The sequence below is a fragment of the Pteropus vampyrus genome, unplaced genomic scaffold (genome assembly GCF_000151845.1).
Source record: "Pteropus vampyrus isolate Shadow unplaced genomic scaffold, Pvam_2.0 Scaffold1, whole genome shotgun sequence".
Classification (NCBI taxonomy): domain Eukaryota; kingdom Metazoa; phylum Chordata; class Mammalia; order Chiroptera; family Pteropodidae; genus Pteropus; species Pteropus vampyrus.
The window spans coordinates 6904724-6930613 of NW_011888782.1; positions in this window are offsets into that span (position 1 = coordinate 6904724).

A 25890-nucleotide genomic window follows, 5' to 3' on the forward strand; every position below is an offset into this window, starting at 1 on the left:
ATCTGATTCCCTTCAATTTATAGAATGCTGTGCATAACCAAGGTGATCACCTAGGAGCAATCATCATCAGAGAACTCAATGCCAGGCACATTCATCTTGAAGAACACCCAAACTATAAGAATATTCCATCCTAAATTATTTTCTTAGGGTTATAAAATGGAGGGAAGAAATAAGCAGATATCACCATGACTTTCTTCTCATTTCTCCTCAATCCATTAATCCCAATAAATGCACATAATAAAGTTTCAAACATTTAATGCTAAGAGTATTCAATTCAGTTTGATAATGGAGTGAGTTAAGAACTTTGGCAGGTTTATTTTTCTTCTGCTCAGCTCAAATAAGTCATCCAGATTAGTAGGGGTGAAAGATGCTTTATCGATTTATGTCAAATTGATTCAGTCTTAGACTCACAGAAAAAGTAGGGCTCGAATATGCTTACATATTATCTAGATCCACTGCATTATCTTCAAATGTGTATAATGAGGCTTGGAAGGGGATGTGTCTTACCTAAGATACTGCAGTAAATGGAGTAGAACTAGGAATAGAACCCAATTTTTAACTAACTTTAAGGCCAATAGCCAACAAATACTTATTAAATCCTTTGTATATGCTAGACAATGTCCTAGCCTCTGGGGATTAAGAACTGAAACATATCACTTGGGGTATAAAAAACAAATTGATCATTGACACAACCACTTATGATAGCATCGAAAAATATAAAGTACTTAGATATAAATCCGGCAAAATATGTGCAAGATCTGGGTGCTGAAAATTATAAAATACTGATGAAAGAAATTATAAAAGAGCTAAATAAATGGAATCATATTCTATTTATTTGGAAGACCAAATATAGTAAAGATATCAATTCTCTCCAATTGGTCTATAAATTCATCATAATCCTATAATCTTAGCAAGATTTTTGGTAGATATTAACAAGTTGGTCTTTAAAATGTATAAGGAAAGGTAAGAGAACTAGAATTGTTATTACAACCTTTTTTAAGCACAAAGTTGGAAGATTCACACTACCTGACTTTAAGTTTCACTGTGAAGCTGTGGCATTGGCAAAAGATTGCATAGAGCAGAATAGTCTATAAATAAACCCTTAAAAAATGTGGTCAATTAATTTTTGACAGATGCAAGGTAATTCCATGGAGAAAGAAGAGTATTTTCAACATATGGTACTGAAGCAATTCAGTATTTACATGTGAAAAAGGAACCTTAATCCGTATCTTGTACTATACATAAAATTAGCTCAAAATGGGTCAAAGTCATACATGTAAAATCTAAAGCTCTAAAACTTATAAAAGAAAATAAGATAAAATCTTTGTGACTTTGAATTAAACTTTGGATTCATAAAGAAGACATAAAAAGTACAATCAATAAGTGAAAGTATTGATAAATCAAACTACGTTAAAATCAAAAGTTTATGCTTAGTAAAAGATACTGTTAAGAGAGTAAAAAGACAAATCATGGCAAGGGAGAAAATACAAAACATATCTGATAAAGATCTTTTATACAGAATATTTTAAAAAACTCTTAGAACTCAACAATAAGAAAACAACCTTATTAAAAATGAACAAATGTCAAATGCTGGAGAATATGTGGAGAAACTGGATCACTCATACATTACTGGTGAGAATGAAAAATGGCACTGCACTCTGGAAAATAGTTTGGCAGTTTCTTTTGAAACTAAACATGCACTCACATATTACCTAGCAATCGTATTCATGGGCATTCCCAGGGAAATGGAACTTATGTTCACAGAAAAAGCTATACATTACAGTTAACAGCAGCTTTATTCATATTAACTGAAAGCTGGAGACAATCCAAATGTTCTTCAGGGAGTGAATGGTTAGATAAAATGCAGTACCTTTATACTACAGAATATTACCCAGCAATAAAAATCAATGAACTATTGAGACATGCAACTACTTTGGCGGAATTCAAAGGAATTATGCTGAGTGATAAAAGCCAGTCTCAAAAGGTAACATACTGCATGATTCTATTTGTATTACCTATCAATACACATAATAATGCTGATGGAACTCAAGAGAATTATGTTGAATGGAAAAGAAAGAAAGAAGAAAGAAAGAAAGAAAGAAAGAAAGAAAGAAAGAAAGAAAGAAAGAAAGAAAGAAAGAAAGAAAGAAAGAAAGAAAGAAAGAAAGAGAGAAAGAAAGAAAGAAAGAAATAAAGAAAGAAAGAAAGAAAGAAAGAAAGAAGAAAGAAAGAAAGAAAGAAAGAAAGAAAGAAAGAAAGAAAGAAAGAAAGAAAGAAAGAAAGAAAGAAAGAAAGAAAGAAAGAGTGAGAGAGCAAGAGAGACAAAGAAAGAAAAAGAAAGAAAGATCTCTTTCCCCACCAGGCAGACAAAAAACTGAAAAATTTTGTCTGGATTCTTAGCAGCCCAAAGGAAAGAACTAAAGACATTGATAACATTGGCTTCTCAACAAGCTTCCAACCTGAACATCCCACAATGCAGTTCACAGTCAATACACTCTACAAATATGTTGTCAGAGCTTCTAAATGAGTTATTTTGTCCCTGACTCTTAAATAAAAGTTGACAAACAAGAACTGCCAACCCAAAAGATTCTCTAACCCAAAAGATAGGGACAAAAAGCAAATAAATAGAAAACAAAACAAATTAGAGGACAACATCACAGAAAACAAGATGTGAAAAGATGTCTTTGAGCATATGAAGATGAGAAAACATGCCTTATCACTTCATGGAAGTGCATTGTCATCATTATCAATTTTGGGTAGGAAGGACAGGGAGATTCATAACTTTTTTCTTCTCATCAATCTTTTAGTTTCATTTTCATTCTTTAAAGGAAAGCATGTCAATTTCTAGTTTTAACCATAATTTAATTTAAAAGAATGGAGCAAGTTCTAACAGTGAAATTCGACCGTTGACTGTGACATTTTATTTTATAGCAAAGGTTTATACTTAAGGAAAAAAAATACTACCTAGCTTTCAGCTTGAAAATATACATCAGGCTGCCTTTAGCTCCATTCCTTTTGGAGGGCTTATGCTGCTATTCATTCTGAAAAAGATGTGCGATTTTTGTTTTTGTGTTTTTTGATATTCAGAATTCTTATAATTGTTACCCTTCTGGCGGTCGGAGTCCGGTAACACACATATAAATTTGTCACTGAGTGGAAATTCATTTCTTCATCAGTAATACAATGACTCTGATGGCACTTGTTGGCAGTTCTCTGCTATTCTGAGGTGACTGCATCGGAAAAACAATGAGTAGGTGCTCCATTTTGACATTTTCCTTCCCCACCCAACCCCCCCAGTTCAGATGTCCTCATCAAAGGAGTCAAGGCAATCACCATGATAAAAGGACATTCACCATGATAAAAGGACATTCGTTAGCATAAGAGGCCAGGGGCTCAGTAAGAGAGATCTTAAAAACATCTTCATTTTATCAGTACAATAACATTTAAATCTGATTTTTTGTAACAAATTGTTCATATGCAGCCAAGAGTATGTTCTGTCTTTTGCTCTGAATTACTTTTCTTCAATAAACATTTCCAGAAAATGCACGCACGATTCCTAACTATTCGAAGAGGCAAGGCTGGACAAAGAGTAAAACTCAAGCAAAGAAGCTAAACTGATTGATGGTGGCTTTAGAGTTTCAAGTAACAGATTCACGTCACTCACTGTCTTCAAAATCCTTTGTCTTCAATTCAATCTTTTTTTTTTTTTTTTTTTGCTTTTGCCTCATTCTACTTCCTCTCTCTCAGTTCTTCTCCCAAACACAACTTCTTGAGGACTGTTTCTTTTAGAGGTTGCATAGATAACAATACACAGATGTAGTAAATATTTATTCATCAGAAATATTGAGTTTCTATTACAGTCATACACTCTACGAGGAACTGAAAATACTGTGTTAATCAAAAACTAGTCTTTGTGGGATTTATAATCTACTACAAATTAAAGCTTGGTAGGGATGTGTTGCTGCTAAATCTGCCCTTCATTTGTTCCTCCATCACTTTCCTCTGTATCATCACTCATCATCCTCTCCTTTCACATATACACAGGACATAAAAACCAATATCATTTAAATTGATAGATTCAGGAATCAATAATGCAGAAGCTGCCAAATGCTAAAAAAAATAGATGTTAAACTCCCCATTCACAGTCAACAACAAAAAATAAAAATAAAAGAGTTAAGACCATCAAACCAATCAGAGTTTATTTTAAGCACCCAAGTTGGCTATCAGATTAGGCATGACTGGAATCAAGAAAAAAAGTATGCCGAACACCTGTTCAAACTTGTTAGCACCTGTGTTTCCCCAGGGCTTACTAGTTTGGGAGTGACAGAGAGTCGCATTTATAAAAACACAGTAGTTTTCTAATTCTTCCCTCACCTATTACTGAATGTTTTCCAGATTCCCATAAAAGCCTGCGCAAACATTCCTGCATGTCCCCCTAGAGGTGCCCTGCAGGTGCTGAAGAGTAAGGCCTCTCTGCCACCACTTCCTCCCCTTTTGCTCTGGCTTCAGCTCTGGCTCCATGTGGCAATATCAGCAAGCCTCCAAATTTCTGTGAGGCCTGGTGAGTGTGCAATTTCACTGATGCTGCCTCTGATGACATCCTTTATCAATGTCGTCTGAAGTCACGCTGTGCTCATGTTGTGCTTTGCTGAAGCTGCCAAATCTCCAATATGGCTGGCGCCTTCCCCTGCTGACTGCCCAGTGCCCTCAATAGAACAATGGTATTCTATGCTCTCTGCTGCAGTGCATGAAACAGACAGCCTCACATTTGTTACTCTCCACTAAATATATATTATTAGCAGTTCAGAATGCTGCAACACACATACAATAAAAATAAGAAATAAAGTACTGTTTTGTTTATATGGGAATCTCCAAAATGCTGGGTCTTCAGATAACCGTGTTGGAGAGTATAAGGTAGAGGCCAAAGCTGAGAAGTTGAGGATGGAAGGTAGAAGTACTTTTCATTCTCAACCCAGACTGTAGAACCTGTAAGCTCAGACATGCCTGCGGAGACATAACAGGGGCTACAAATCTGACTCCATATTACTTATGTAAACAGTTCTACCTTATACACCCAGTTACACACAGAACAGAGAAACGTTGCAGAATGATGACGTAAAGTCATTTATGATCATGACTGCTGCATGGAAGCCTTGCCTCAAAGACAAAACAAAAAATAAACAGAGAAAGAATGTATAACGCATTCACTTTAAGTAAATTGACTTGCTCGCCTTCCTCCCACTTTGTGTTCCTCTGACCTGGAGGATTCTTCACTTTGCATGGGCTGCTGAGACACGACTTCTGGTGTACTTGCGGGAAAATCAAGGAGGCAATAGGAAGCTGCCTCAACGTGCACCACCAGCTATCCTTAACGTCATGAGTATCCTTTCCATTGCTTGCAAACTGAGACCATAGTAAAGCAAAGTAATTATAACTCTGGACTAATTAAAGAAATCATCCTTGTTAATCTTAAATCTAGACACACCAGTGTGTCTGGTCTAACTCACAAGACTTTCAGAATGTGGGCTGTGGGCTCTTCCCTGGCTAAGTGCATGGAGACAGAAAGGCCAGGAAGTAGAGGAATGGAGAAGGTATGTCACATGTGAGCACTCTGATCACTAGTAGATAAGTCCCAGTGAAAAAAGTTCTGCCCAATAAGATTAGCTCCTCCACCTCCTTTAGCAAGAGTAAGCAAAACCAGAAGTGTCCATCTACACTCCCCAAGGGGGCATAAGAAACAGAAATTCACTCAGCTCTCAACCCCATTTGGTACTAAGACAGAGACAAATGTTTCTCCCTAAATTTTTAAAAAGAGGGAATACCTACACTTTCGATATCACTCAGAATTTTGGAGAAACTTCTAGCTTCTTTGGTATGCTCCTTGATCTCTTCTAAAATTTAAGCCAATCCATGCAGGCAGTAACAGAATAATCTGAACACAGTGTTTTAAATCATCTTCTCCCTGCCAATGCTTGGGGGCTGTTATTGTACCAACATGCATTCCCTGCCTTTTCAGAAAAAGTCTTTCCAAGAGGTCTCCTACCATTTATACAAATAGACTCCCAGTAAGCCCACCCCTCCAGTCTCAACACACCTTAATCTAGGGTAAGTACAACTTTGATTCTGCTAAAAAATCAAGATCCATCATAAACTGTTCTTGCTGACCTTTGCAGCCACCTATATTTACCTTTCGTCCAGTTTACCACACTATTTACATTGCCCTAGGCACATATATGAGCTATCTATCTGCCAGAAAGTTGTGTGCCATAAAACAAATAACCAAAGCTCTTGAGCCAAAGACTTCTTGAAAATATAACCTTGCACTGGTATGTGCAACTCATTGTCATCTTTCACTAAAAAATTGGCTCTGGTTACTTTCAAAGTTCACATAACTGTCAGCTAAGGAAATACCTTTCGTGGATCTAGGCCTGATTTCTGGACTGTTACTTTAAAAGAATTTTGGTAGTATCAACTTTTATGACATAATTAGCAAAACTTAAGGAACACTTAGGTGTGTTCCCTTTCAACTGAAATATTTGCAGTCGTCTTCAATGTGTATATAATTACTGTACTTTTATATTTTTTAAATTATGAGGTCTTAATTGCTCTTACCAAAGTAAAAACAGAAACAACAAGCATTACTATTCTTTGCAAAGGAGTAAAAATATCCTCAAATTAAAGACTTTTCCCTAACTTGCTCAAAATAAAGTAGATAGATTTTTAGAATACAATGGGAAAATCAAATTCTAAAGAAATATGTGTAGAAGAAATTAGCCCTGGTACTTTACAAAGAAATACTACCACTGTTTAAATAGAAAAATGAGAAAATTAATTACATTAAATGATCTTGGATCAGATGGTCTTTGTGGTAAATTGCATTATTAACCTGCAATTATTAGCCCCACTGCCTTGTATCCACACCTTTGCCATGTGACTTTGCAGTTATTCACACTAAAAAACATGACTTGCTTTGGCTGCTAGAAGACTGGAATTAAAACAAAGTTGTATCAGTCTCAGCTTAGGCCTTAATAGATCTTAAGTGTTTCTGTTTACATTCTTGTGTTTCTGCCATCTCTGTGAGAACTTCACGCCTGGGCTTGCCTACTAGTCCCAAGCAAAGATGAACGCCACTTGGAGCAGTACCATCCAGCCAAGCCACTTCAATCAACTGGCCAATCTACAGACAAATGAATAAGTCCAGCCAGGATCAAAAAACTAGCCAGCCAATCCCAGCCCAGATCAGCTGATCCGCAGGTGCATGAAAAAAATAATGCCTATCCTTGTAGGCTACTGAGATTTTATGGTTGTTTGTCATTTAATAACGGGTAATTGATACAGTCTAATTAATAAAATGTATAAACTTTAAAATACTAACTTAAATTCCATTTAGAAATTTGTTCCTTTGGAAAAGCTAAATTCTAACTTCTTTTGAAATTAAAGTTGTCAGACGGAAGCAAAACACTGAACTTTCAAACCAAGGCGTGATGGAGTGCATTAGATGCATTTTTGACTATTTATTTTAAAGGCAAGCGAGATGCAAGGACACATGCACACAGACAAAAATAATTTAAGTGATCAGACAGAGATAAGAAGAAATATAAATTATACCCTAGACAAATTGGCAGATTTACCACTTATCAATATCCTGATCCTATTCTACAAATTTTCAAAGGAAGACTGTTCAGCTCACCAACCATTCCACAGCATTCCAGTTTAAGAAGATACCACTGATCTCTATATTATGCAATACAAGTGAATGTTCTAGAAGGCATACAGTGATAGCCACTGGACAGCTACTTTTAGCAATTTATATAATTCCTATCCTAATGTGGTCATTACCTAAACAAAGATTCAGTAGGAGAAAGACAAGTCAACATCTATACTCCACCTTTTCCAACTAATTCTATAAACTAGTCATTAGCATTAATCAGCAAGAATTTCTCAGGCTCCTAAAAGCTCACGAAAGGGCAGAAATTCATTAATGCTAATTTCTATTTCTTTTCTTGTTCTTGTCAAGATTGAAATGAAACCATTCGACAGGTCTCATGCTAACAAAAATGCAAAAATATTGATTTTAATTAAATCAAATTATTAGTCCTTTATCTACTAACAAGGTACCTTCAATTAATTGAGAGTCAAAACTATTGAAAAGGTGGTATTTCTTTGCACTGTTTTAAATTAATTGTTGTAATCTCAGTTCTGTGCAGCTTATTAAGAAATTAAATCTTTATGAATATAAAATACATTTAGAAGAATAAAAGATGAGATAGCTATTTTTGCATGCCAAGTAGCTGAGAATTTTACATTTATATTCATCAAAAGTAATCTAAAACATTCTAAATTCTGCATAATGTGAACATTCACTGAATCCTCTTTAAGAGTTAGAATCACTACAGTTTTATTCATTAGACATGATACGAAGATATGTGCACAATTTAATATAAAACTGCGAAAGGCCCCTTTGCCCTTAAAAATCTGTCTTTTATTCATTCATTCAAAAATACTTATCGAGTGCTGTATTAGTCAGGGCCTCAGCAGGAAACAGATGGCATACTCAAATTAGGATGTTTTCAGTAGGGACTCATTACAAAAGTGTGGACAGGTGCCCTAAATCCACAGGTACGAAAGGGAAAGCAGAGTTAGCAGAAGTTAAAAGGAGAGAGTTTGGTAACAGAGGTCTACCTTAATAGAAACAGTGACTTTAGGGTACACAGCAAGCTTGAGCCCACTCCATAGGATGGGCACCAGAAGCCCAGGCAATAAATATTCTCCTCCTCTCTCCCACTGCTCTCTTGCTAGGAAACTGGAAATCCTGTGGTGAACAAAAAGAACAAAAATTGCTGCATCATGGATGTGGCATTCTAGTCAGGGGAGACAGAGTAAACCAAACTAAGTGCTACAGAGAAAAATAAACCTAGATAGAGTCACAGAGAGAGAGCTATTACTCGGGGAGAAGAATCACAATTTAAATAGAGTAGTAGAGGAAGATCTGGTTGAAAGAGCAGTATTAGAACAAAGGCATGAAGGAGTGAAGGTGCTAAACATACACATAGACATCTAGGGAAGAGTATTCCAGGTAGAGAGAGAAGAAAGCACAAAGGGGAGTGCTTGCCTGTTGGAGGGACAGCCAGGAGGCCAGAGTGACCAGAACAGAATGAAGCAAGGGGAAGAGGAATTGCAGCAAAGGTCAGAGTGTAAAGAGGACATGATCAGGCAAGTCCTTGTAGGACTTTATAAAGATCTTGGTTTTTATTCTGAAAAATAAGAAGCGATTAAAGGGTTTTCAACTTGAGGAATGACATAATCTGATTTTGTCTTTATTAATATCGCTCTGGCGGCTGGATTGGGAATAGACTGAAGCGGGTAGGTTTGGAGAAAGAAAGATTTAGGAGGCTACCATGATAATCCAGGCAACAGGTGATGGTGGCTGGAACTAAGGAAGTAGCAGTAGAGGTGATGAAAAGTGGAATTCATTTACTGGTGAAGAGTATAGTGGTTCTGAGGAAAGCTTAGGCATCAAAATGTTTGGATTTATGCTTATCACTTAGCTGTATGACTAGTGTTCTCTCTGTGCTTTATTTTCCTCATCTATGAACTAGAGATATTAATAGTACCTAGCTCATAAGGTTGTTTCTAGATTTAAGAGATATAATGCATGTAAATGACTCAATAAAATATCTGGCACATAGAAAGCCATCAATAAATATTGTGATTGCTATCTGCATTCAGAAAGCATCCTGAGATGCTTTTTAAAAAAAAAAAAAAATATATATATATATATATATATCTCGATCTTAGAATGATTGAAGACCATCTCATTCAATTTGGGGAAAAGTCTGCATAAAATCACTTATACTAAAGATTCAGGTATTTTTGTAAATCCCTACTGCTCTCCTTGCTTATCCTTAAATTCTCTAAGCAATGAGGAACACAGTTTTTCCTAGTAGGCCCATACCACCTTTGGACACATCTGACTAGCAGCTCCTAATTAGTTTGAATTGGTATCTGTTTCCCTTTGTCTCACCTGCTGACTCTAGATGTCTCTTTAGGCGTTTACAGTTCCATCAGTCTTTCATGTGGCAAAACTTTGAGTATTTGAAAGAAATGACCCGGCCTTTCTTCTTTCCAATTCTAAGTTTGTTTGTTTGTTTGTTTGTTTGTTTGTTTAACCAGTCCTTTAGAACGAAATTCAGTGGAAGGAATAAAGGGTTAATAGAGAGCCCTGGATTCAGAATCATGAAAGCTGATACTTCAGGTTGGCTTATTCAACATCAGTTCCTCACCCTGCTCCCATTTCATTCTGAACTACAGTCAACGGAAGGCTAGAAGCTCACCTTTTCAGACTCTCTTATGGTTAGAGGGGGCCATGTCGACTTGTTTTTGGTCAATGAAATTCAGGCTGAAGGGTGTTCCCTCTTCTGCTTTGTCCTTCTAGTCTACATTACCAACAAGAATGGGGTTGTCCCAAAGATGGTGGCATAGAAAGACAGAAAGAACCTGTTTCTCTGAGGGCAGCAGGGAGCTGCATTACCAGCCTTAGATCACTTGTCTCAGGGTTTCTTATTGTTTGGGGGGAAAAAAAAAGACCCATTTTAATTATACCTCTCATTCTTTTTTTAAAAATTAAATTTATTGGAGTGACATTGGTTAATAAAATTATATAGATTTTGATACACAATTTAATAATACATCATCTGCATATTGCATTGTGTGTTTACCATCCAGTCAAATCTCCTTCTGTCACCATATATTTGACCCCCTTTTCTATCTCCTTCCCTCCCCTCTTTCCTTCTGGTAATCACTAAACTGTTGTCTATGTCTATGATTTTTTGTTTGTTTGTCCTGTTCATTTGTTGCTTTCAGTTTTATATTTCACATATGAATGAAATCATACAATTCTCGATTTTTTCCGTCTGACTTATTTCACTTAGCATGATATTCTCAAGAGCCACACATGTTATTGCAAATGACAGTATTTCATCTTTTCTTATGGCTGTGTAAAATTCATTGTATATATGTACCACGTCTTCTTTACCCAATCATCTATTGAAGGACATTTTGGTTGTTTCCATGTCTTGGTCACCGTGAATATGCTGCAATGAACATCAGAGTACGTATATCTTTAAGAATAAATGTTTTCAAATTTTGGGAGTAGATACCCAGAAGAAGGGTGGCAGGGCCATATAGTAATTCTGTATTCTTCTCATTTTTAAATGCATGTAAATTTCTGTAAAATGCCATTGAACACAATTCTGCCTTTTAAACCTATATTTTAATCTTAATTCTGATATTGTCTGTAGGAGTTTAGGCAAGCATGTATATACTCTACCTTCACTTTCCTTTATTTTCATTGTGGGGGCTAAATAAATGCCCTCTAAATCTCCTTGGGGGCTAACATTCTATACTTGGATTTTCTTATCAAAGTATTGGTTCCAATTAACCTTGTTTAGTCCAGGTCAAATAACTATCAGATTCATTATTTTTATCATTAGAAAGACTACAGTAGGGTATCGTTATTTTTCTATGTTATCTACTCACTGGATTAGCCTTCTCTGATCTTCAGCAACTTGCTAAACAAAATCGCTCATGCAAACAATTACTCATGGATTACCTCTTTAGGCCTTTCATATTTGTTACTTCATTATATCTTTACAGATTTCTTTCCTAGCATATTTTCTTTCTCAATCTTAAATAAATACATTTTCATTATACAAAGTTGGGATATTAAAGAAACATAACACTTTAATGTACTTGCACTCAACATCTTTCACTCTATATAGTACAAATTTGATATTATGCAAAAAAGAGTATTATATTCTTTCCTTTTCATTTAACATACTGATATCCTATTTTTTTAAATAGTCTGAAATCATTAGTCTATAAATCATTAGTGAGTCTTTTCTGGGACAGTATTTTCATTGAAAGGTAATTTATCAGCAATTCATAAATGCAAGACCTTAAGCACAGAAAAATTATAATTTTCTGAGATTACTGACTCCTCCTGAGCTAATTTTTTCCAGTGAAATATAAAGATGTCACCCAAAAAGTTGATATTCATTATTAATAATTGTGACAAATACCATATAAAAACCTACTTGTCATATAAAACGCTCAGAAGTTACATAGTAGATATATAGGTAACAAGCAGATATGTAATAAGTGCAGATGGATGAATGGATGGATAGATGGATGTATGGATTCAGTGAATCTGAGATGAATTGCTTTTTCCATTAGGCCAAATGACCAAAGTCTGCATAAAGTACATTATTAGGGAAGAGACTGAAAGTTTAACAATTCCTCTGTGCTCAGAGCTAACATAGGAAGCTTGGTACAATCTTTACCAGGTTAGTTTCACCAGAAAATGAGAACCCATGAACCACTACTGTCAGGAATGTCTTTTACCAAATCCTAAATTATCCCAGTTGCATTCCACCTCTCACTTTTGCATAAATACCATAAACAATGCAAAAAGCCACTGCAAAGCTTCATGTAATACAAATAAATACTCATAATGATAAGCATGTCATTAGCAAATAATACATCCTGCCTCCTGTATAACGGTAAACAATGATATTTGTTTCTTCTAACCTGCTTCTGGATGAAACAGTAAACCATGCATTAAGAATAAACTCTTTGAAATTGCTAAAGAAAGAGGTAATGAGGAAAGGAACCAAGGAGCATCAGCATTGGTCTGTCCGGAGGAAAGAACCACAGTTCTCTAGCGCTGTCTCAGTGTCGTACCCATGACCTGACACACTAGCGTGTGGTGCCAGTGAGGCACAATCTCACTTGAACTCTCTCATTATTTCATTCACATATATTTAAGTATGTTAAGTTTCAAGTATTTATGGATGAAATGATAAGACTCCTTTTAAAAATTGCAATAGTATGTTGAGAAAAATTAACATTAATTTTTTAATATTATTGAATATTAATAATATGCACTACTCATATTTTGCTCTATTTTTAGTTTGTGTTTTCAAAGCAGGATCTACAATGTTCACATATTACAATAGGTCAACAATAAGTTGCTATGCCCCTTCAGTCTCTTTGAATCTCTCTTTTCACTCTCTCGTTCTCCCTGAAATTTATTTATTGTAGAAACCAGGTTGTTCATCTCGTAGAATTCTTCCCTATCTGCATTTAACATCACAATATCATGTCGTTCTTATGTCTCTATGTTCCCTATAAGTTTATATTAATTTCTATATTTCCTAGAGATCTAGAAACCTGATCAGATTCAGGCTTGGTTTTGTTTTGTTTGTTTTTATTTTTTAAGCAAGTTCTTTCTTTTTTTTATCCAAAGGAAATGTTTGGGCTTTATATGCCATACTATCAGAGAATCATTTTGCTTATTTTTAATGTCTGTTCCACCTCTAAATTTATCAAGAGACCTTGGAAGAGACAGACACTCCCTGGCTGCCACACCCTTCCCTCCTGCTATGAGGAAGGACCATCTGTCCTAAACTCTGAGCCATGTCTAACTTCAGTTTAACGACTGACCACACCTATGCTAATTTCAACCTCTCAAAAGTCCTAACACTGATATTGGGTCTCCATTACTGACTCATTCTTCCTATTGAGTCTTTTGTCCTACCAAAGGTCCTCAGTAAAAATGCTCCAAATCCATTATGTAGGTTCTGATAAAATGAACAGTCTTGCCCTTGAAACTTTGGCTCACAAAAGCTTCATAATCTTAACATAGTGAACTCTTCCAGCCTTAGATCTATCACAAAGGGGACCTATTAATTTTATAATTACATATCTAGGGCAAACACTACATCCTTCTCAAAACAAAAAAAAATTTTCTGATAAATGATTTGCTGTCTCCATCTACATAATGAAATTAAACAGGCAACTCTATTTGATAAGCTCAGCCTTTAAGACACAGAATTTATTTTAAGTATAATCTTATAGGACCATGAATTTCATGAAAGGGGTCACAGTAAGTCTAGAAAACTTTTCACAAAGAATACTGATAACATCCTTACGGGAACATTTTGAGTTTGCCTCATCACCCTCATTCTACAGGTGAGAAAAATGAGGCTCAATAACTTTGCAAGTCTCATTAATTTCTCTTTCCATTAAAACATATGGTATTTAATCAATATTCAAAGTAGCAGTGGTTGTCCAAAGTTAGACAATGATGTAAAAAAGAACCATATTTCAAAAATCTGCATAGGTCTGGCTACAGGCAATATTCATTCTAAAACTGATGCAGCAATCTTTAGAAACAAGGGAAAAGAAAAAAAAAACAAAACTCTGCATACTTCTCAGGCCCAGGAGATTGGCAGAGCACCCTGGGGGATAATCTTCCGTTACTGATGGAGATGCAAAGTGCTGGCGCTGCAGAGCCAAGACGCAGCTTGGCATTGTTCTGTTTTTTGGCTCCAAAACCATAAGCTTGTTCTTGCTAAACTGTTAATCTATCTTCACCTCATTCTTTTATTTGGTATCATCAGTGCTTTTGTGTAAACATCTTTCTTCTTCCTTTCTTAGCACTATTTTTTTCTAATATCAGAGTACATGTGACTTTTAAGATTTAGTTAAACATCCAGGTTTTGTATATCAAATTGAAAACTAATTTCATTTGCTTATCTCTATAATCTTTCCTGCTAGGTACCACCACTGCAGAGTCTTTGTTTATTCCACCATCTAGTCTCCAGGTCTCTTCTGACTTGTTCATAACCTAACCAATAGGGAAGAGCATAAGTAAGGATTTATCATTATGCCCTTTTAAGATGATTAGAATCATTGTCAAATTTTTAGCATATTCTTAAGAAAAGGAGGCAGTCCCCATAAGCAGTATGTGATTTTGTTGTATTCATCTTTTCCAAATGCATCTTTTTCAAGTCTATTTATTCCATTCATCTATTCATCCATATATCCATTCATTTATTTACTCACACACCCATCCGTTCATTAATCCATCCATTCATCCACCTATACATTCACTTGACTACTTATTCATGTATTTTTTTATTCATTCAACAAACATCTGTTAGGTCCCACTGTTAGACTATGTTAGGCACCACTATTGAATTATTCCCTCCATTTCCCATCCTATTTGATTCCTTTCTATCTTCTTTCTTTTTATTTCTTGTTCTATTAAAACTTCTGGACTCACCTCAAAAATCTTATATTTCTTTATTATCACCTCCAGTGCATGTAATAGTCTCTCAAAATATATTTGTTGATTAATAAGAAAAGTTTAGAGAACAAAATATAAAAAATCATAGTGAGTAAACTGGGAGAAAGACAAGAAAGAGTTTAGGAAGTAAGGTGGCCAGAGAATTACCTAATCTGACCAAACTTCTAAGAATATACACTTGGAATAGTGGTATATAATTTAGGCTTTATAGAACATGAGAGATGGAAAGAGGAATCTATTTTCTTATAAGATAAGCAGCTTTCCCGAGGATAAATTGTTGTTGGTGACTTTATTTCCTAAATGAATTTATATCCCAAATGATGGAATTTGGCAGCAACCCTTTTGATATATGCCCAGTGATATAGTTTCGTTAAAACAGTTTCATCTGGGTCTTGCTAGGACTCAGTAGATAGTATACACAGGTTTTGAAATAAAATAGACCTGAGTTCCAGTACAGACTTTAACACTTTCTATCAATGTGACTTTTGGCAAGTTAATAACCTCTCTGAATCTTTGTTTCTTCACGTATATAATAAGAATGATAATATTTCTCTCTGTAGAGTTTTGAAAATTAAATGAGGTACATGATAAAATTTGTAGCCTTGCCCTTAGCATATGGTAATATTTTTTTACTTATTCAAAAATCTCCTCATTTATTATATTTAAAATAATGGTTGAGTGAATTTAAGTTTTTTTACAAAGATTTAAATAAAAAGTTGTATCTTATCCTCCAACTTGGTAATAAAAATAGATTCAAAATGAATTGTAAAAAATAATTAACATGGAAAACTATAAATGTGAAACCAAACAGAATCATTGAAAATATAAATAATAATAAGAGTTAGAGACTAGCCATGGAACAAGACATAAGTCAAAAGCCATATATAGTTACAAAAGCTTTGTGACTAGAACATCTTATAACTTCCTTGTGCTAGTAAATTTAATTTGGGAGATAAATGAATATATTAGATAAAATGAATAACTTATTTAAATTAGTAAAGATGAAGATTACAATTTCAGTTTCAAAGTAATTTTTGTACCTGAATAACTGAACAGTGATTCCGTTTACATAGCATGTTCTGTTAGGGTAGAGTACTGATATATATATGATTACTTTTTTAAAATATACTTAAACATTGCAACTTTCTAAACATGCAAGAGTCAATTTTCTCCCTGAACACTATGATAAGCAATAAGAAAATATACTATTTTATTTAAACATGTTTCTTAATCACATCTTTTATATTATATTCAAACAATTTTGCCAAATGATGTCAGATATTTTGAGGAAAAAAGTACATAAAATGGGCATGAGTTTCTAAAGGAATGAAAACTATATTCAGAGCCTTTAAACTTATTTGAAAATATTTTATGAATTCTTAGAATGTTGGTAACAGCAAAAATATATTTTCACCTACAATGTGATTAGAACAGACACAAGGAATAGTAAATATATCAGGTTCTAAGAAAAATGAGCTAACAAATTAAAAATCTTTTTAAAAAAAATCAGCAAGGATTCATACTTAAGTCTTTAATGGTTTTTCACTTTAACAATATACACATAACTTTTCTGAAGACCTATTTAGAATAAAGCTCTGTTTCTAAGGGAAGGAAGCAGCCCATTTTATTTGTGGCCCAGAAGCAGAGAGCAAGGCATAAAAGCCACTGGTTTATTAAAATGTGGAGCACATTTTCTCCAATTTTTTTAAAGTTATTGAACCACAGCTTCAACAAAACAGAAGGAAGAAGGTAGTTTGTTTTTTCTCTTAATATTATACTTCTAGTGAATCTGTTTAGCTTTCATATTAAAGATGCTCTTTGGAATTACAGTTTCCCAGGCAAATTCTTTTTTTAAAAAAGTCTTGACTCTTCGATCATTCACAATGTGTATTTAGAGTCAGATACCTTACTGCAAAAGAGCAAATTTTTAATTGTAGTAACTATTATTGGTACTATCACATGGCTTTGATATTTCTCATATGCAAACTTAGGTAATACTTGGTTTGTTTTCATACATTTCTACTCATGCTTCTGCTTTTTAAATAGTAGGGGGCCATTATCGATATTAAAGTATGTACTAGCTTCAGCTTTCAGGAGGGATGTATAATTTAACTGATATTTTTATCTTTAAAGAAATGTTAAAACTGCTTACTATATTGACAATGAGTGTTTAAAATTTTTGAGAAGTTCTCTCTTTTTATTATCCAAGAGAAATATTTGGGCTTTATATGCCATATTATCAGAGAATCATTTTGCTTATTTTTAATGTCTGTTCCACCTCTAAATTTTTCAAGAGACCTTGGAAAAGACAGACACACCCTGGCTGCCGCATCCTTATCTCCTTCTGTGAGAAAGTATCTGGGCTTCTTTTATTAAATCACTTCTTCCTGTTGGCTTTAATTCATAATGGGCAATAACCCTGAACAAATTAATCCTTTGTGGTCTAACTTAATAAAATTTTAAAGCACAGGAAGATAATAAAACATGAATCAAATAAGATTATAAAGGAAATAAGCCAATCAATACAAGGATTTTTTTTTTTTTTAAGTAATCCAGAAGATGGCTAGAGTCACACTACTCCTTAAAATCAAGATAAGATTGGCTTAAACTTCATGCTATGCAGTGGGAAATCCAACATTCTCTTCAAGTTTCCTGCAAACAGACTGGGAGGCTATGTTCTTGTGGTCACCTGGTCTCCAACTATCTGCTTCTGGTGCAGATAAATTGCCAATTTATGAATAATTTCCCCATGATCCTCATATTGTTGCCTTCTTACAGCATTGTATTAAACCAAACTTGAAACTTTGGCCTCCTCTTGATTTCTATAAAGGTGAACTCCTCACAAAAAGCATTTGTGTGCATAGCTGACTTTATTGAAAGTTTGGAGAGCAAGAGGGAAAAGGGGGTGTTTTAACATTACAGTAATGCCCCACCAAAAAAAGTTAAAATTGATTATGAGAAAAATCTTTCTAACATGCTTTTGTTGACTCTGCCACTACATATTGTTCACCCTCTACCATGTTCCAATTTATGTCCCAGACTCTAGCCAATTTCTTAATACTTCTCTTATCTCCTAGTCTTCTTTCCCCACTCCTCTTAAAATGTCCTTAAAATCTAACAATTTTTATTTTACTATTTATTATTGTAATCAATCTTCTCTAGCTTTACTTCTAAATTTAATGCCAAGTCTACCTTATGTGGTTGAATCTGAAACTGACCATGTGTTAAATATAACAAGTGGCCTATCCTCTTGATAACACAGAAGACCAGCAGAAACCTAAAGGTTCCTCTACCAGGATCTTCTATTCTAAAAATATGTAATATTAAATAGTGATTTCTTCTTCTTAAACAAGTATATAAAGAAGTAAATGAAAAGTGAACCAAGTAAACAAAATAAAGTCAGGAATAGGTTACACTGTAATGGGGAGATGATTCTTCAAAGATTAGAAAGAATAGCCACAGGGTGTATTGAATGGGATCGATCCTTCATTAAGACATGTGAAGAAATTTTTATGCTCTTCCCCAGTATGACATGTCATCTGAGATGTGGACATTTTAGTGGTCTTACATACAGAAAATTGCTTTCAAGTTCTAATCATACCTGTATATAGACCTTTGACCTTGAACAAACAACACCACCTTAGGAACTTATGTAAAAAGAGTATTAGTTCCAGCTACATTACTGTGCTGGTGTGAGGATCAGATATAATAATATAATAAGTGCATAAGAGCTTTATAAACCGGGAGACATAATTAAAGCCTTTCCTTTAACCTTTTAAAATATGGAGACCTGTAAGAAGGTACACAAACCACAGAATGATCTACTCTAAAAATTTGACTAGATACATAGCAATCATTCTTGTTCTTGTAGCAATGTTTTGGTTCATTTTCATGAATAATCATGTTAAATACTTTCTTGATATATTGTATACAAACCAGAATGTAAAAGAAGGTAAATATCAAAGTACGGGGACCACAGGGTGAGCCCAGCTTGCATTAACCAAAACAATGATGAACAAACAGGATAGCAATTATTATATTTACAATAAGGTGTGTTGCTTTTATTCAGCCTAGAATATCCATTCTTTTGTGATAAGCACATTCTCTCCCAACATGCAAAGCTTCATAAAAAGGCAAAGTATAGATAGAAGATTATATGGCAAGCGTAAGACTAAGGTAGTGAGACTCACTGTATGATTTTTGCTTTGGCTGTTACTGGACAAATGGTAGCCCAAATGATATCCATTTTCACAATAGTAAAATACATGCATTTGGTATTAAATGCTCATGTTAGTAATAAGATATGTTTTTGTATTTGTTTTTATCCTAGAGATTATTTGTATGAATAGGGATTTCTCTGACCTTCCATTTCTACATTAACCAAACCAACTAGCCACTTCTCTTTGTTATCTTATTTTCCAATATGTGCAAATATCTTCAGTTAAGGCTTGTAGCCTAGGGGCCATTCAATCTTATTAAATTGACTTTACATATTACTGAAGGAATCAACTGTGCTAAAATCCAAAGTTATTATTTCACTCTCCAGGGTCTATATATTATTCCCCTTATTTCCAAGTCATTTAAGAAGAACCTCATTGTTATGACTCCCTTCATCCCTCACACAACCAAATAAATATGTTCAAAGAAGAAAATGTCAGCTTGCCTATTACACCACCATCCACTTCCTCTCCAGGGTGGAAATTCACCTACACTTGTCTTTTGAAAAACCTGAAGGACCTCCGTCAGGCACTGAATAGCAGCCTAAAAATAGTCTTCCCCCAAAATCGGAAAGTCCCTGAGTAATAGCAAGGTATACATTACAAAGACCTCTAGAAGTTAGTCTCCAAAGGTTAAAAATAAAGTTTTAAGAAGTCATGATAAAGAAACTAAGCTTAAGTTTTTGAATTCTCCTAACGTTCTCCTAACTTTGCTCAAGATATTTCAAAATGACAAAACTTTTCATGAATACTGTAGAAGTAGGAACATATTGACCAATGTATATTTCTGAGTGTCTTCTATATGCCAGTTTTTGTAGCAAATGAGCAAGATTAAGTTAAGGCCATGATCATAGCTCAAGAAATTTATATCTATGGTATGAGACAAAAGAAATAAACCAACAATTATAATACAGGATGAAAAGCACTTTTGAAAAGCAAAAATAGTGACTAGCCCTTCTGCTTATTCTAACCCCTTGCGGGGAACTCTATCCTCAGCAGCAGCAGGGAGTAAAAAATGTAATCCAGGCAGTGGACTTCATTCTTTCCCTGTCTTTGGGCTTTCTTCCATCTAACATGGCACCATTCGAAACAACAAATTCAAAGACATTTATTTACCCTGGTTATACCGACATCAGCAGAAAAGACCTGCAATATTCCTAAAATTTCCCAGATCATATGGTCCATTCGACCATTTACTTAACACCTGAGATTATCTTTTTTTGACTCATCCTGTGTGCACCTCACAAAATCCTTCAAAATTATGTTCTTTAATTAGATAGAGCCAGTTAGATCATTGTTTTTTCAGCCTCTTACTAGAGCTGTTTATATTTGTTTTTTCTTCCCTTATAACATCATTAAAATGAGGAGGGGCCAGAGAAATGAGGGGAAAAATCTATACATTTCTGTCTTCATCAGATTCTCTGCTTCCTCAGGTTGAGCCCAACCCTGCCCTTAGCTCATCTGATATGCATGGCCACAAAATTGTAAGCACGTAATAATCTTACCCTCCACATTTTTGTTTTTCCAAGTGTTCATCAAAAATTCACTGACTTAACATATTCAATTTTTACATCAAATACATTTTCCTCTCCTTGTATAATAAATTTATTTTTTGACCAATTCTACCTATTGTAAGGGATTGTGGGAAATGAAGGCGAAACACCTACCCTAGCCCAGAAGGACTTCCAAAAGAGATGATAGCCGAGACAAGTATGGAAGGATGCATAAAAGCTAGCTAGTTAGGAAAAGAAAGGGGCATCCAGGCAGAGAGATAGCAACAAGGACAAGACCCGGAAGCATGGAAAAACATAACTCCTTCAGGAAAGCACAAGTTTTGTAGAAATGAAGCATCTGGGGAATTTAAGAGAAGGCATAAAACAAACCCAGTGGTCAGCTGATAAAGAGAACTTGAAGAATGGGTCCAGCTGTTTCTGTCTACTAATCACCACAGAAGCAATGACTATGTATTTTTTGTCTGCTACTGCAACCCCTAGTATAGGTTATGGCACATGGTAGGAATTATATTTAATGAATGTGTGAATGAATGAACAAATGAATATAAGTTGGCCTTTATGTATAACAGTCTTACATGGAACACTGCCGGTACAGTCATCCTATCAAGGGAACTCAGAATTAAAGATAAGAAACAATTAGTGCTAGTATGTATTCAGATAACATATGTCACTTTGCTCAAAATGCTTCTCACCAAGGCTAGGTATGTAGCTAGAAAGAGGTCCACAGCTGTGGCTGAATACTGGGATCTCCTGAGGAGCTTTTAAAAATCTTAAAGCCCAGTTCGAAATTAAATCAGAATCTCTGGAGGTGGAATTCAGCAGTAGTTTTTTAAAGTCTCCAAATGATTCCAATGTGCAACCACAGCTGAAAACTTCTGCCCTTGTGCATCAGTACCATCAAAGGTTACAACAGAGGTGTATATCCTCTGGAGATTTTTTTTGTTTTTTTTTCAAAAAACTGCATGCCTAGTCTCAATACTTGATTAGTAGGAGTAGGAAGGATTCCTGCTGTGTATATGTTTGGAAGAAGCTCACCAGGAGATTCTGCTGGATGCCAAAGTTTGAGCATCACACCTTTAGAAAAAGGATAGAGTTTGGGCAAATATTCAAGGTCACCTAAATGCAAGGGGTGGAGATGAGAAAAGAACTCTCCCTATCTACCATCTTGAGCCATGAAACTGTCACTGCCAGAGAGAAACTGTGCAGGGATGAAGATAGAAGGTGCCACAAGACAAATTATTAAAAGCATCTCTTAATTCAGAGAAGTAACGTGTTTCTCTCTCTAGGCATGTGACTTATTTCCTGGGAAATACTCCAAGAGATGGGGTCACCCTTTGGGCTTCATGTATAAGCCTAACAGTTGATCATCAGCTTGACTTATCTACATCTGCTCTCAGGCAGTAGTAACAAGGACCCCCAAGTCCTACAATAAGAGTTTCTAGGCAGTCTTATTCCCATTGAGGCTATATTACGAATCACCTCCTCTTGTATTGCTGACTATGAGCATTGTTCCTTCTTTAATTAAACCCCTTAGGTAAAAGGATCTTTCCAATTAAATAAATTCTGGAACGCTCTGCAGAGGTAAGCATATTAAAGAGAAAAAAAAATAGGGTCAGCCAATTATTTATCAAGGTAGTGAGAAGCTGGAACTATCATATGCTTTTTTTAAAAAGAATACAAATCAAGGAGGTAAAAAAAAAATTCTAATAGTCACCTGCATTGTCTTCTCCACAAGGCAAAAGATTTTTACAATTTTTTTCAAAGCCTTTGAAGACAGAATCAATGAACTTCATTGCAGCACAGAGACAAGAGTTTCTCGGACTGTCAAAAAAAAAAAAGAAAGAAGCCAGCATTCATTATTATTAAATTGAGCATTTTCTCTTATCAAAGTCAGTATGCGTTCTCTTGTCTTTATAATACTGCACTTATTATCTTGTCTACTTTGCTGTTATTAACTAAATGGAAGTGCATTCAGACCTAAAAATTAGTTTTTTTAATATACTGTTTTCAATTTCTCATTTTTTCTCATAGAAAATGAGTAGGGTGTTTTGTATTGCTCTTGTTATTATTTATTAATAATTATTAATAAAATTTAACTTTCACATTTTATTTATACAGTACCATTGAATTAAGCAGCTTTGCCAGTTTCAAAACAGTCATATGCTCAGAAGCTTTAGCCTGTGCTCTATTAGAACGATTAACGATTCTGTGCTGCCTGTTACTTGCACACATTTTCTCAGAAGAAAGAGCTGTGTCTTGCTGACTGTCCTCACAAGCACTCCTATCTACTTCACAGCCCTTCTGTCTCTAATGTCAGTAGTTCATATTTGCCACACTTAAGGAGGATTTGTGTTGAGGAGGAAGCAGCAGCCTCTTCAAACATAAAAACCTCGAGGAAAGAAGCCTTCATTGCTTTTCTATTGCAAAGGCATTAATGGAACAAACAGGGAAAAGGAGGAAAAAGAAATGCATACTGACTTTGATAAGAAAAGACACTTAATTTAATATTAATGAATGCCAATTTCTTTCTTTTTTTAACTGTGTGAGAACAAAGTAATTAATGATAATATTTAACAAATAATGATGATAGGTTGACATTTTACTAAATCTACCTTAATCTTAGTCTTAATCTTATAATAATCTCATAGACAGCATTGTTATCACATTCAGAAAAAAAGAAAAGTGAGGCCTTAAATAGATTTAGTGATGTATCTAAGATTACAAGTGAAGCGAATGGACAAAACTGTGATTAGAACCTGGGTTAATTCAAAACTCTGATGGGAATGTGCTAAAAAACGCTCATGCCACTCAGAGGGAGAGGGGCAGTACCCACTCCAGAATTTACCTTCCTATGTCATATCTCTTTTGAATAAAGTCAATGTTAATTAACAATTGTGTTCTTCAAATTTTGAATTTGTTGAGCATTTTCTCTCACATAAGTGAACTTTAATCTTATGAAATCAATAAACAATGGTCCCATATATGCAAGGTTCTAACTTTAAACAGTAGAAACTATATTCTCTCAAAAGCTGACTTAGATATTGAATGTCTATAACACATTTTGTTCTTTTTGTTAATGAGAGTGACTGATTGCCAGGAATAAGCTACAACTGTTCTCAGACATGTATGCATGAGTTGTCTTTTAATTCCCGTAAACATTACAGATACAGATTCCGAACATTTTCTAAACCTATAGTTGATTTGCTTTTGGCCTATTTTGGTAGAGGGGATATGCAGCCTCTGATACCTAGTTAAAAAATTTAACTGCATCAGTTAAAAAGTTCAACAAAGGTCTGCTGAGTACCTGTTCTAGCCAACAATGTGGTAAATGCTGTGAGGAACACCAAAGGAATATAAGCAAACATCCTTGCCTTTGGAAATTTTACAATCTAATGGGTGAAATGAAACACATTCATATGAAATAATTTGTAAATGAGAAAAGCATGTAGTAAAATGATAATCATGTGTAAGAAATAATACTGTAATGAAAGTACTGAAAAAAAACTATAGGCTGAATTGTATATTTGTTCATTTATCGAATAGTAATCCAGCACTTGTCAAGTAATGTAGGATTTCAAAGATGAATCAAATATGGCCTTGGGTCTCTAGTCTAGAAGCTTCTAATCTAGTTAGGAAAATGTGTACCTATCAACAAAAATAACTATAATAAAAGGCAAAATATAATGTATCTTAGAAAAAAATCTGACATGTAAAAATCAGAGAAATCTTCATGAAAGAGGTTCCAAATAAGCTTATTGTAGGGGCTGAAGAGACTGCCAATGTGCACAGTAGGGAGAGATTTCCAGGAGAAGGAAGATTATGCATGTGAGCCTGTTTATACATACACAGAAGCATACATGTATTTTTTTAAATTAAGAAAGAAATACACAAAATTTTAACTGGCTTTATGCGTTGGGGAACTATAGGCATTTTTTGTTTACCTCTTGACAAATTTCTGACTTTTCAAGTTCTTGACATTGCACATGCTTCTCCTCATAATCAGAAAAGAATTTTTTTTCATTTTCAAAGCATTTGCACACCCTGGTAACAAAAGATGAAGGGTGAAACAAAGAACAAAGCAGATATCCGCCTTGCCTTGTTTAAGGCAGGGACAAGGCATCATGAGAATCACTTTCTTCTCTGCCCAGAGATAAGGCTGGTGTAGGTCTCTACTCTGTTATCATTGATCCCATATCAAAGGAACTGATCTCTTCTGTGTCGAACTATAAGAAGGAAGTGTAATCCTAAAACCTTTCCAAAGCTTACTTCCTGTTGTATAACATTTTTCAAAATTTATTTCTACTTTCTCACAATTATTCTATATTGTTAGCAGCCTAGAAAAAGCCTTCAGTGACCTGTGTCTCAGTTCAGGAACCCTAGAAAACAAACCTGAGACAAGGCTTAAGTTGATGCGTTTTTGAAAGATTCAATCACTGAACAATAAGAGAGACAGAGAAAGATGGGAAGTAAAATATAAGGTGACACATTACCATGCCAGCTACTGCTTCACAAGCCACAAAAAAACACAGCTGGTCACTAAGCAGTACTAACATCTCCAAGCAAGCTGAATAGAAAGCTATGCCTCAGGGCCATCTATGTAAAGGAAAAAGGGAGAATTTATCTGATGGCTGCCCTTCCCCATCTACTATTTCCCATTTGGTGAATTTCTCCATAGAAAATCAACTCTTCTGCTTATCCAGTTTACATTGTCTCCTTTTGGCAGCTATTGAGAAAGCCAGGTCCCATCCCCAGGAACATGGAGTTTGTTCTGTGTCTAGTGGAAGAAAAAGAAGTTAAGGTCCGTGGATCAGATTGGGTTTGGCCTGGGTTCATACCATGGTGGGTGCTGTGGAGTCTATTCTAGAAGAAGCTATGGTGGTATTGACAGCTTCCCAGGAGCCAGTGACTCAAGGCCCATACACTTAGGACTTTGAGAGAATCTAAAGTGGTGCTTAAAATGTGTCTGACACAGCTTATTATCTTAGCCTGGATTTTCTCTGGAAAATCC